Source organism: Entelurus aequoreus, linkage group LG14 (assembly GCF_033978785.1).
Source record: "Entelurus aequoreus isolate RoL-2023_Sb linkage group LG14, RoL_Eaeq_v1.1, whole genome shotgun sequence".
Classification (NCBI taxonomy): domain Eukaryota; kingdom Metazoa; phylum Chordata; class Actinopteri; order Syngnathiformes; family Syngnathidae; genus Entelurus; species Entelurus aequoreus.
In genome coordinates this window covers 4,792,359-4,805,465 of record NC_084744.1, presented here as the reverse complement: position 1 = coordinate 4,805,465, position 13,107 = coordinate 4,792,359, and positions in this window count along the sequence as shown.

The following is a 13,107-nucleotide window of genomic DNA, read 5'->3' as shown; positions in this document are numbered from 1 at the left end:
TTTGGTGTATTAATATGAATTAACTAATGTTTGTGTATGAATATGAATGAATGAATGTTAGGTGTATGAATATGAATGCATGTTTGGTGTATAAATTAATGAATGCTTTGTGTATGAATGAATGCATGCTTGGTGTATGAATGAATTAATGTTTGGTGTATATATGAATGAATATTTGGTGTAAAAATATGAATAAATGATTGGTGTATGAGTTAATTATTGTTTGGTGTATTAATATGAATTAACTAATGTTTGTGTATGAATATGAATGAATGAACGTTAGGTGTATGAATATGAATGCATGTTTGGTGTATAAATTAATGAATGCTTGGTGTATGAATGAATGCATGCTTGGTGTATGAATGAATTAATGTTTGGTGTATATATGAATGAATATTTGTTGTAAAAATATGAATAAATGATTGGTGTATGAGTTAATTATTGTTTGGTGTATTAATATGAATTAACTAATGTTTGTGTATGAATATGAATGAATTAATGTTAGGTGTATGAATATGAATGCATGTTTGGTGTATAAATTAATGCATGCTTGGTGTATGAATGAATGAATGTTTGGTGTATATATGAACAAATTTTTGGTGTATGAATATGAATAAATTATTGGTGTATGAATGAATTAATGTTTGGTGTATGAATGAATGCATGCTTGCTGTATGAATGAATTAATGTTTGGTGTATATACGAATGAATGTTTGGTGTAAAAATATGAATAAATTATTGGTGAATAAATTAATTATTGTTTGGTGTATGAATATGAATTAATTAATGTTTGGTGTATGAATATGAATGATTGTTTTGTGTATGAATATGAATGTATGTTTATTGTATGAATTAATGAATGTTTGGTGTATGAATGAATTAATGTTTGGTGTATGAATGAAGGAATGAATGAATGAATGAATGAATGTTTGGTGTATAAATATGAATGAATGTTTGGTGTATGAATGAATGAATGAATGAATGAATGAATGAATGAATGAATGAATGAATGTTTGGTATATAAATATGAATGAATGTTTGGTGTATGAAATAAATGAATGTTTGGTGTATAAATATGAATAAATGATTGGTGTGTGAATTAATTAATGTTTGGTGTATGAATTAATTAATATTTGGGGTATGAATGAATGCATGCTTGGTGTATGAATTAATGAATGTTTGGTGTATATATGAATGAATGTTTGGTGTATGAATTAATTATTGTTTGGTGTATGAATATGAATGAATTAATGTTTTGTGTATGAATATGAATGAATGAATGTTAGGTGTATGAATATGAATGATTGTTTGGTGTATGAATATGAATGAATGTTTGGTGTATGAATATGAATGTATTTTTATTGTATGAATGAATGAATGTTTGGTGTACTGGATGGATTAATGAATGAATGGATGAATGAATGAATGAATGAATGAATGAATTTTTGGTGTGTACATATGAATGAATTTTTGGTGTATGAATATTATATCTATCTATCTATCTATCTATCTATCTATCTATCTATCTATCTATCTATCTATCTATCTATCTATCTATCTATCTATCTATCTATCCATGAATGAATGAATGGTTGGTGTATAAATATGAATGGATGTTTGGTGTATGACTATAAATGAATGTTTTGTATATGAATTAAAATGAATGGTTGGTGTATGACTGAATGAATTAATGTTTGGTATATGAATATGAATGAATGTTTGGTGTATGAATATGAATGAATGTTTGTTGTATGAATATGAATATGAATGAATGTTCGGTGTATGACTATGATTGAATATTTAGTGTGTGAATGAATGAATGTTAGGTGTATGAATGTGAATGAATGTTTGATGTATGAATACATGGTTAGTGTATGTATGAATGAATATATTTTTGGCTTGTAAATATAAATGAATGTTTGGTGTATGAATGAAATACATTTTGGTTTATAAATGACTGGATGTCGGAGGAAGAATGAATGAATGTTTGGTGTTTGAATGAATGAATGTTTGGTGTATGGACGAATGCATATTAAGTGTGTGAATGAATGAATGCTAGGTGTATGAATGTGAATGATTGTTTGGTGCATGAATGCCTAAATGTTTTGTGTATGACTGAAATTAAATGTTTGGTGTAAGAATTAATGTTTGGTGTATGAATATGAATGCATGTTTGGTGTATGGATATGAATAAATGTTTAGAGTATGAATGAATGAATCTTTGGTATATAAATATGAATGAATGTTTGGTGTATGAGTATGAATGCACGTTTGGTGTATGACTATGAATAAATGTTTGGAGTATGAATTAATGAATATTTGGTATATGACTATGAATGAATGTTTAGTGTATGAATGAATGAATGTTAGGTGTATGACTATTAATGAATGTTGGGTGGATGAATAAATATGTTGAATATGACAAATATGTTGAAAATAACAAATATGATGAATATGATAAATATGACTGTAAAAAAAATGTTGAATATGATAAATATGATGAGTATAAAAATATGTTAAATATGAAAAATATGTTGAATATGATAGATATGAGTATGATAAATATGATGAGTGTGGTAAATATGTTGAATATGATAAATATGATGAGTATAATAAATATGTTAAATGTGATGAATATGATGCTATATAAATAAACATTGAATGATTGATTGATTGATTGATGTTGAATATGATAAACATGATGAGTATAATAAATATGTTGAATAGGATGAATATGATGAATATTATAAATATGATGAGTATAATAAATATGTTGAATATCATAATTATGATGACTATTATAAATATGATGAGTATAATAAATAAAAATATGTATTATAAATAGGAGGGATATGATGAGTATGCTAAATATGATAAATATGATGAGTATGATGAATATGAATATGATAAATATGATGAGTATAATAAATATGATGAATATGATAAATATATTGAGTACGATAAATATGAGTAATATAATAAATGCTGAATATGATAAATATGATGAATATGATGAATCTGGTAAATATGATGAATATGATCAATATGATAAATATTATGAGTATAATACATTTTTTGAATATGATAAATAAGATAAGTATGATAAATATGATGAATAATATAAACATGATATGATAAATATGATGAGTATGATGGTATAATAAACATTTTGAATATGGTCAACATTTTAAATATGACATAAAGATGATGAATATGATAAATGTGTTGAATATGATGAATATGATGAGTATGATGAATATGTTAACGATAGATTTGATGAATATGATAAATATGATGAGTATGATGAATATGATAAATATGATGAGCATGATAAATATGAGTAAGATAAATATGAGTATAATAAATATGATGAATATGACAAATGTGATGAATATGATAGATATTATGAATGTGATAAATATGATGAGTATGAAAATATGATGAATATGATAGATATTATGAATGTGATAAATATGATGAGTATGAAAATATGATGAGTATGATAAATGTTGAATATGATAAATATGATGGATGGATGAAGATAAATATGTTGAGTATGACAAATATGTTAAATATGATAAGTGTAATAAGTATGTTAAATATGACAAATATGATGAATATGATAAACAATGAAAATTATAAATATGATGAGTATGCTAAGTATGATTAGTATGATAAATATGATAACTATCATAAATACTATGAGTATGATAAATATGATGAGTATGATAAATATGATGAATAATATAAATACGATGTGTATGATAAATATGATTAGCATGATACATATGATAAATATGAAAAGTATGATAAATATGGATATGATAAATATGATATGTAAAATAAATATGATGAATATGATAAATATGATGGATATGATAAATACGATTAGTTTTGAAAATATGTTGAATATGATAAATATGAGTACGATAAATATTTTAAATATAAATACAATATGTATAAAAATGATAAATATGATACACATGATGAATGTGATGAATACGATAAATATGATGAGTATGATAAATATGATGAATATTATAATTATGATAAGCATGACAAATATGATACATATGATGATGATAAATATGTGTAATATGATTAATTTGATGAGTATGATACATATGATGAGTATGATGAATATGATAGATATAATGGATATGATAAATATGATGAGTATGATAAATATGATGAGTAACATAAATATGTTGATACATATGATGAGTATAATAAATATAATTATTTTTGATAGATAAGATAAACATGATGAATTTGATGAGTATGATAAACATGATGAATATGATAAACATGATAAATATGATAAATATGATTAATATGACACATATGTTGAATATGATTATTATGATGAGTATGATACATATGATGAATATGAGTATAATAAATATGAATATGATAAATATGATGAGTATGATAAACATGTTGAATATGATAAATATGATGAGTATGATAAATATGATGAATAAGAGTATAATAAATATGAATATGATAAATATGATGAGTATGATAAACATGTTGAATATGATAAATATGATGAGTATGATAAATATGATGATTATGATGAGTGTGATAAATATGATGAATGAGATCAATATGACGAGTATGATAAATATGATGAGTACGACAAATATGTTGAGTATGATGAATATGTTGAGTATGATAAATGTGATGAATATGATAAATCTGATTAATATTATAAATGTGATGAATATGATGAATGAGATAAATATGATGTGTGTGATAAATACGTTGAATATGGTAAGTATGATCCATCCATCCATTTTCTACCGCTTGTCCCTTTCGGGGTGGTAAGTATGATAAGTATGATAAATATGATGAATTCGATAAATATGATGAGTAAGACAAACATGTTGAATATGATGAATATGATGAGTATGATACAAATGATGAGTATGATAAATATGATGAATATGACAAATATGATGAGTATGACAAATATGTTGAATAAGATTAATATGATGCGTATGATAAATATGATGAATATGAGTATAATAAATATGAATATGATAAATATGATGAGTATAATAAACATGTTAAATATGATAAATATGATGAGTATGATACATATGATGAATATGATGAGTGTGATGAATATGATGAATGAGATAAATATGACGAGTATGATAAATATGATCAATATGATAAATATGATGAGTATAATGAATATGTTGAGTATGATAAATATGTTGAATATGATAAATCTGATTAATATTATAAATGTGATGAATATGATGAATGAGATGGTAAGTATGATGAGTAAGATAAATATGATGAATTCGATAAATATGATGAGTAAGACACGCATGTTGAATATGATAAGTATGATGAGTATGATACAAATGATGAGTATGATAAATATGTAAACATGAAAAAAACACATTTGATGCTGCGGTGGACAAAAGTAAAAGTGTGTTAGTTTCAAGTGCACTAAGTGGACAGGAAGTGTGCACTGCGGGGCAAACATCTCTATGGGGGGTCCATGCTTTGCTCCGACCAGTCAGCACATCTGCCATCTTCAATCAAGAAGGCATCTCAACAACAACATTCCTAATAAGGAAGTAGGAGGCGGACCCGGCTGCAGACCACACTCTCCAAGGACTTCACAATAAAAGCCCCTTCTGCTGAGAGGTCCAACATGGACAATATCTCCTTCCTGAAAACAGGATTGTGAGATCTTCCAGCGAGGTGTTCTGCCATAAGAAGACTAAAATGTGTGGGACTATGTTTCATGTTGGTACTTGGCACAGGATTCTGGAAATGGCCAAAAAGGAACATAGCACCTTTATTGGTTGGCAGCAGCCTAAGCAGAGAAGCCCAGACTCCCCTCTCCCAAGCCACTTCGTTCTGGGTCTTCCCCGTGGCCTCCTACCGGTCGGACGTGCCCTAAACACCACCCTAGAGAGGCGTTCGGGTGGCATCCTGACCAGATGCCCAAGCCACCTCATCTGGCTCCTCTCCATAAGGAGGAACAGCGGCTTTACTTTGAGCTCCTCCCGGATGGCAGAACTTCTCACCCTATCTCTACGGGAGAGCCCCGCCACCCGGCGGAGAAAACTCATTTCGGCCGCTTGTACCCGTGATTTTGTCCTTTTGGTCCTAACCCAAAGCTCATGACCATAGGTGAGGATCGGAACATAGATCGACCGGTACATTGAGAGCTTTGCCTTCCGGCTCAGCTCCTTCTTCACCACAACGGATAGATACAGCGTCCGCATTACTGAAGACGCCGCACCGATCCACCTGTCGATCTCACGATCCACTCTTCCCTCACTCGTGAACAAGACTCCGAGGTACTTGAACTCCTCCACTTGGGGCAGGGTATCCTCTCCAACCCGGAGATGGTACTCCACCCTTTTCCGGGCGAGAACCATGGACTTGGGCTTGGAGGTGCTGATTCTCATGCCAGTCGCTTCACACTTGGCTGCGAACCGAACCAGTGAAAGCTGAAGATCCCAGATGAAGCCGTCAGGACCACATCATCTGCAAAAAGCAGAGACCTAATCCTGCAGCCACCAAACCGGATCCCCTCAACGCCGTGACTGCGCCTAGAAATTCTGTCCATAAACGTTATGAACAGAATTGGTGACAAAGGGCAGCCTTGGCGGAGTCCAACCCTCACTGGAAGTGTGTCCGACTTACTTCCGGCAATGCGGACCAAGCTCTGACACTGATCGTACAGGGAGCGGACCGCCACAATCAGACAGTCCGATACCCCATACTCTCTGAGCACTCCCCACAGGACTTCGCGAGTGACACGGTCGAATGCCTTCTCCAAGTCTACAAAGCACATGTAGACCGGTTGGGCAAACTCCCATGCATCCTCATGGACCCTGCCGAGAGTATAGAGCTGGTTCACAGTTCCACGACCAGGACAAAAACCACATTAGTCCTCCTGAATCCGAGGTTCCACATTCCGGCGTAGCCTCCTCTCCAGTACACCCAAATAGACCTTACCGGGAAGGCTGAGGAGTGTGATGCCACGATAGTTGGTAAACACCCTCCGGTTCCCCTTCTTAAAGGGAGGAACCACCACCCCGGTCTGCCAATCCAGAGGTACCACCCCCAATGTCCACGCGATGTTGCCGAGTCTTGTCAACCAAGACAGCTCCACAGCATCCAGAGATAGGAGAGCCCACCACAGATTCCCCAGGCATTGCTTCCTCATAGGAAGACGTGTTGGTGGGATTGAGGAGGTCTTCGAAGTATTCCCTCCACCGATCCACAACATCCGCAGTCGAAATCAGCAGAACACCATCCCCACCATACATGGTGTTGACAGTGCACTGCTTCCCATTCCTGAGGAAGCGGATGGTGGTCCAGAATAATTTCGAAGTCTTCCGGAAGTCGTTTTCCATGGCATCCCCGAACTCCTCCCATGTCCGAGTTTTTGCTTCCGCGACCGTTGAAGCCGCACACCGCTTGGCCTGTCGGTACCTGTCTGCTGCCTCCGGAGTCCTATGAACCAAAAGAACCCGATAGGAATCTTTCTTCAGCTTGACGGCATCCCTCACCACTGGTGTCCACCAGCGGGTTCTAGGATTACCGCCAAGACAGGCACCAACTACCTTGCGGCCACAGCTCCAATCAACCGCCTCGACAATAGAGGTACGGAACATCGTCCACTCGGACTCAATGTCCAGCGTCTCCCTCGTGACATGTTCAAAGTTCTTCCGGAGGTGGGAATTGAAACTTTCTCTGACAGGAGACTCTGCCAGACGTTCCCAGCAGACCCTCACAATGCGTTTGGGCCTGCCAGGTCTGTACGGCCTCCTCCCCCACCATCGCAGCCAACACACCGCCAGGTGGTGATCGGTAGAAAGCTCCGGCCCTCTCTTCACCCGAGTGTCAAAAACATGAGGCAGCAAATAATTTAGAGTTATTTGCACACTAGGGGAAGATATAAGGGTTAAGGATAGGGTTAAGGTTAGGGTTACTAATAAGCAATAATTCCGAGGTTATTGAGGGAAGACTCTTAGTTAATGGCTTACTGCTTGTATAATAAGGCCATGCAGAATAAGGCATTAATAAGTACTTAATAATGACTAATTAAGAGCCAACATGTTACTAATTTGCATGTTAATAAGCAACTAATTAATGGTGAATATGTGTTCCCCATACTAGAGTGTTATCATATATTTATATATATATATATATATATATATATATATATATATATATATATATATATATATATATATATATATATATATATATATATATATATATATATATATATATATATATATATATATATTTATATATATATATATATATATATATATATATATATATATATATATTTTTTTTTTTTTTTTTTTTTTAAAATCAGAACAGCGATCAAGATAAGTATTTTAATCATAACAGTGATGATTAAAATACTTATCTTACCTGCAAGTCATCCTCCTGTCTCCTGCATCCCGGGGTCACAAGTACGGCAGCCTTGTGCAAGCGTGACGATGCTCGCCATGATTAATGGTCCTAGTTAAATTCATGTGGATCAAAGGGGAAATAAAACGATTTTTAACGCACCTATTTATTTTGTACAGATCTGATACCGTTAATAGTATACATGATAAAATAAAAATAGGTTTAATTTCTAAATTGCACAAGAGAAAAGAGCAGGTATTGATTCTGATAGCAGGTTTCATTTTTATGACCCCCTCCTGATACGCTCTGGTGGTGTTGCAGAGACGGCAGGCGATGTGCAGGTAAGAAGGCTCGTCATGAGGGCGATGCAGGAAAACCGCCAAATAGGAGCACCGGACAGGAAATAAACCCACATACAGTTTGTAATCGTAACTGTCAGGTGATATTTTGACACCTCCACCTGTGTCTGCTCTGGCCTGTCTCCTGATATCTGGTCCACATTCGTGACACCGGGACGGGAGAGCCAGCAATGAGGCAGAAAGAATGCATTGTTAAAAAAGCAACATATGTTACAGTAAAACTGGCAGCTCAGTTGCCAACATTTTGTTGTATAAATGCTTGATTAGTTACAGTATTGCACTGTAAAAATGACTGTAGTTTTATTATTTACACTATTTCACTGTAAAAAATGACTGTAGTTGTTTCTATTTACAGTATTACACTGTAAAAAAAGACTATACGTTTTCTATTTACAGTATTGAACTGTAAAAATTACTTTTGTTTTATCATGTACAGTATTGCACTGTACAATAACAGTAGTTTTATTATTTACTGTAGTGCACTGTAAAATAACAGTAGTTTTATTATTTACAGCATTGCACTGTAACATAACAGTAGTTTTATTATTTACAGTATTGCACTGTAAAAATAACAGTAGTTGTATTATTTACAGTATTTCACTGTAAACATGACTGTAGTTTTTCTATTTACAGTTTTACACCGTCAAAAAGACTATACGTTTTCTATTTACAGTATTGCACTGTAAAAATGACTGTCGTTTCCTCATGTACAGTATTGCACTGTAAAAATAACAGTAATTTTATTATTTACAGTATTGCACTGTAAAAATAACAGTAGTTGTATTATTTACAGTATTGCACTGTAAAATGCCAGTAGTTTTATCATTTACAGTATTGCCCTTTAAAAATGACTGTAGTTCTATTATTTACAGTATTTTACTGTAAAGATGACTGTAGTTTTTCTATTTACAGTTTTACACTGTAAAAAAGACTATGTTTTATATTTACAGTATTGCACTGTAAAAATGACTGTCGTTTCATCATGTACAGTATTGCACTGTAAAATAACAGTAGTTGTTATTATTTAATGTATTGCACTGTAAAAATAACAGTAGTTGTATTATTTACTGTGTTGCACTGTAAACATAACAGTAGTTTTATTATTTACAGTATTGCCGTTTTAAAATGACTGTAGTTCTATTATTTACAGTATTTTACTGTAAAGATGACTGTAGTTTTTCTATTTACAGTTTTACACTGTAAAAAAGACTATGTTTTATATTTACAGTATTGCACTGTAAAAATGACTGTCGTTTCATCATGTACAGTATTGCACTGTAAAAATAACAGTAGTTGTATTATTTACTGTGTTGCACTGTAAACATAACAGTAGTTTTATTATTTACAGTATTGCACTGTAAGAATAACAGTAGTTTTATTATTTACAGTATTGCCCTGTAAAAATGACTGTAGTTTTATTATTTACAGTATTGCACTGTAAGAACAACAGTAGTTTTATTATTTACAGTTTTACACTGTAAACAAAGACTATACGTTTTCTATTTACTGTATTGCACTGTACAAATGACTGTCGTTTCATCGTGTACAGTATTGCACTGTAAAAATAACAGCAGTTTTATTATTTACAGTATTGCACTGTAAAATAACAGTCATTTTATTATTTACAGTATTGCACTTTAAATATGACTGTAGTTGTATTATTTACAGTATTGCACTGTAAAAATGTTAGGGTACAACTCTCCAGATGAAATGTATCAAGTACAAGAAGATTTAGTCACAGTTTGACATTTGCAGATGAAATATTTGAATTGTTGTTTCATAAATGATGAACTGTTATGAAAGATGGATGTTTTAAATCTTGAAGTCTTCTCCCAGGCAGGGAGTGTGAGCACTTCAGGACCACGGACAGCTCCTCCAAGCAGTCTCAGTACTTACAGTGCTACTGTAAGTACTCTATATTGAACACCATTCAGCGGTATTACTGTAAGTACAGTAAGTACTGTATATTGGATGCCATTCAGTGGTATTACTGTAAGTACAGTAAGTACTTTATAGGTACGTGTGTACCTCAGCACGTGTGTACCTCAGTATGTGTGTACCTCAGTATGTGTGTATATCAGTACGTGTGTACATCAGTATGTGTGTACATCAGTACGTGTGCACTTCAGTATGTGTGTACATCAGTACGTGTGTACTTCAGTATGTGTGTACATCAGTACGTGTGTACTTCAGTATGTGTGTACATCAATATGTGTTGTAGAAGTTGCTTCCTAGCAGTTCCACTGTAGACACGGCACAGGAGCCAAGCGGGCAGTTTTTTAACAAAGTTTTTAATGCACATAGATTTGATCAAAGTCTCTCTCCCGCAGAACGTGACTTTTCAGTCACGTCCGTATCCTCTCTCCCCCCCTGCTCTCGGCCGCTTACTGTTAAAGACGACAGATGATTAGATTAACACGTACCACCTGGGAAATCTAATCACCTGTCAGCTGTGTCTCGCCGTCAGCACGTGCCCCGCCCCCAGCCGATGGTGCTCGTCCTCTGCACCATAGATAGAGGCGGTGACCTTTGCTCCTGCAGGCGCGCTGGCCACACCTCCCTCCACACGTGTGTACCTCAGTATGTGTGTACCTCAATGTGTGTGTACCTCAGCACACCTGAACTAGAAACATTATTCAGGCCGACGAGAGATTTGTAACCACAACAATATTTAATTGTGAAAATTCAAGACATCAGAAACAAAAGCGTATCTACGTTATGGAACTTCACCTCGCCGGGTCGTGTCCTCGTTACATTTCCTGCACGAGACCACGAGAGAAGCCACCTGATCTTTGCCATCATCAAGTATCATTAGATGAATCGATTCAAAGCAAACGCACCTGCGATTAATCACGATTAATCAATTTTTCCAAAAGCGTCATTAATCCGATTCCAAAATAAAAGCATCACTTGACGGCACAATTGTGTTTGTTGTCAAAGACGTAACTGAGCGAGTTAAATGTTACTACTTTAACATTTCTCGACCGATTAAAAAATATCCAACACCAACCATTTCAACTCAGTTTTTTTTTTAACTGGAAAAATTCCCGGTTTTCCCGAAATTCCCAAATTTCCATGAAATTCCCATTGAGCGAGTTGCACGTCAACACCGGGACACAAAAGTTGTCAACATGAGCTCCAAAAAAAAAAGCATGCAGAATTAAATATCTATCGATTTATCGAAAAATGCTACCTTAAGTTCCCAAACGCCAATTTAGATATCAGTCTTTCCCTTGACAAATTCCAAAAATTCCCAGATTTCCCAAAATTCCAGGTTTTCCGGGACATTTTTCCAATTCAAAATGAATTGGCCATTTTTCCAACTTCAACCATTCCACCTTCAACATATTCCACTCATCCTGGACATTCAAAGTATAATTTTTCCAAGTTCCAACAAATTCCAGGATTTTCCAGAATTCCAGGTTTTCCTGGAAATTGTTTCCCATTGAAAATTAACTGGCCATTTTTCAAACTTCAACCATTCCACCTTCAACATAATCCACTCATCCTGGACATTCAAACTATCATTTTTCCAAGTTCCAAAAAAATTCCAGGGATTTCCAGAATTCCAGGTTTTCCGGGAAATTGTTTCCCATTAAAAATTAATTGGCAATTTTTCAAACTTCCACCATTCCACCTTTAACATATCCCACTCATCCTGGACATTCAAAGTATAATTTTTCCAAGTTCCAACAAATTCCAGGATTTTCCAGAATTCCAGGTTTTCCTGGAAATGGTTTCCCATTCAAAATTAACTGGCCATTTTTCAAACTTCAACCATTCCACCTTCAACATAATCCACTCATCCTGGACATTCAAACTATCATTTTTCCAAGTTCCAAAAAAATTCCAGGGATTTCCAGAATTCCAGGTTTTCCGGGAAATTGTTTCCCATTAAAAATTAATTGGCAATTTTTCAAACTTCCACCATTCCACCTTTAACATATCCCACTCATCCTGGACATTCAAAGTATAATTTTTCCAAGTTCCAACAAATTCCAGGATTTTCCAGAATTCCAGGTTTTCCTGGAAATGGTTTCCCATTCAAAATTAACTGGCCATTTTTCAAACTTCAACCATTCCACCTTCAACATATTCCACTCATCCTGGACATTCAAACTATAATTTTTCCAAATTCCAGGATTTTCCAGAATTCCAGGTTTTCCGGGAAATTGTTTCCCACTCAAAATAAATTGGCCATTTTTCAAACTTCAACCATTCCACCTTCAACATATTCCACTCATCCTGGACATTCAAACTATAATTTTTCCAAATTCCAGGATTTTCCGGAATTCCAGGTTTTCCGGGAAATTGTTTCCCATTCAAAATGAATTGGCCATTT